We start from the raw sequence: 1,644 nt of genomic DNA, 5'->3' as shown, positions 1-1,644 counted from the left end.
CTAGATGAATTAGTGACATGTCTGTACTTTTAACTGACTTTTCATTTTTGGAAAAAAAAACCTCAAAAAGACCGAGAGCGTTGTATGTTTTTGGTCATTGAAACTTCTTGAGATGAATATGCAAAAAAAAATCATCTTCAAATTAAGGAGAGAAAAACTACGATTGAGGCTAAAAATCAAAATTCCAAGTCAGAATTGTCGTTTTGTGTTTCATTTTATTTATTTTATTTACATAGTATTCCGTCTCACGACATAACTTGACGAACACGTTTTGTGTTTCATATGAAAATTCAATATTGACATTCAATTTGATATTCTAAAGACATAAGATTAGATGCAATGATCACTTGCAAAAAAATTATTTAGGGCAAGAATGCATAATCGTCGGATTTCAAGGTAATGCAGTGAGTAACAAATGACATTAAAATCAATTCCAAATTCAAGAAACTGATTCGAAAAATAAGTTGAAAGCCTCCGAATAGTTTGTGTTGAAATAATTGGGAAATTTATCTGAAATAGCTTTTATTTGTTTTTAACTTGAGAACTCAAGAAGTTTTTTTTTCCAAATACTGCGGAGCAGCTGATTCTATATTGGTTTCTGTTTTGTTTTTGTCTTACATATATGTACATATTTATTTTTCAGCACGCGAAAATGATATTGACGTAAGATGTGGAGTCAATAATAAATTCGTGTTCAATTTAATGGAATCAAATTGTCAGTTGTAGAGAAGTTAATTACTGGTAGTAGTGAATCTCAAATTGTACAAAAGGCGATTAGCCCGACACAAGATTCATCATTCTACAGAAGGAAGCAGCTCAATACAAAAATGAATCTATCCAAAGTATTTCTAATCGTCCTGATTGCTGTCTTTGCTCTGCTCGGCCAATCTGAAGCAGGGGGACTGAAGGGTTTTGCAAGGAAACTGGTAAGTTCAATTCAATTCTGAAGAATACTACAAAAAAGCAATAAACTCTAAATGCTTTTTCAAGGTGTAATTAATCCATCCTTAAACCAATTTTTGATATTTTATTAATTTCGTTCCTAAATTTACAGGGCAATCTTGGTAAAAAAGCTGTTCAAGCTGGCGCTAAAGTAGCAAAGGTCGTTGCCGTGCTTCAAGCTAATGGTGTTCCAATTGGAAAGTGATCGTTGAATAAATAAAAGCATCAAACAAAGTCTTGTTTCTGTTTCCGAAATTAGACTCCCCAAGGAAAATTTAATACGTTCGTCGTTGATAAATCTGATAAATAATTTTTGAATGCGATTATAGTTAAAGACTTTTTGCCATAAATTGGAATTGTTCACTGTACACATTTTAATATTTTATACTGGAAACATTTGAAAATAAGGAAAACAAGGTCTTTAAGTCACATTTAGTTATATTTTTTGACCAATCGAATCTAAACAAACCAAAGATAAAAAAAATGTGGACGAACAGCATAGGTGTTTTACTCCTTTGGTGTAATTTTCAAGAACATTTGATCTTTGTGAGAAACTCCGGTAACAAGATAAAGCTGATAAATCAAGTCACCCCAAGTCTCCTCACTTTTCCTAATAGAAACATGCTTAGATTTTTTTAGAAAGGATTCAAATCAACGTCACATACCGTGTTGTAGAATTCCGAATTGAGATGAGTAAGAATC

The 1,644-nt window shown here is 31.9% G+C and overlaps 1 long non-coding RNA gene across 1 annotated transcript; it reads left to right on the top strand.

Moving 5' to 3' along the window:
* Positions 1–797: 797 nt before the first annotated feature.
* Positions 798–1,176, top strand: LOC129752010 (uncharacterized). Its single transcript, XR_008738840.1, has 2 exons — positions 798–926; positions 1,055–1,176. It is a non-coding gene; the product is annotated as an uncharacterized LOC129752010 (long non-coding RNA).
* Positions 1,177–1,644: the final 468 nt, after the last annotated feature.

Source organism: Uranotaenia lowii, chromosome 1 (assembly GCF_029784155.1).
Source record: "Uranotaenia lowii strain MFRU-FL chromosome 1, ASM2978415v1, whole genome shotgun sequence".
In the NCBI taxonomy this organism is placed as follows: Eukaryota; Metazoa; Arthropoda; class Insecta; order Diptera; family Culicidae; genus Uranotaenia; species Uranotaenia lowii.
The sequence above is the reverse complement of the archived record's forward strand: the minus strand, read 5'-3'. Positions and strand labels throughout refer to the sequence as shown.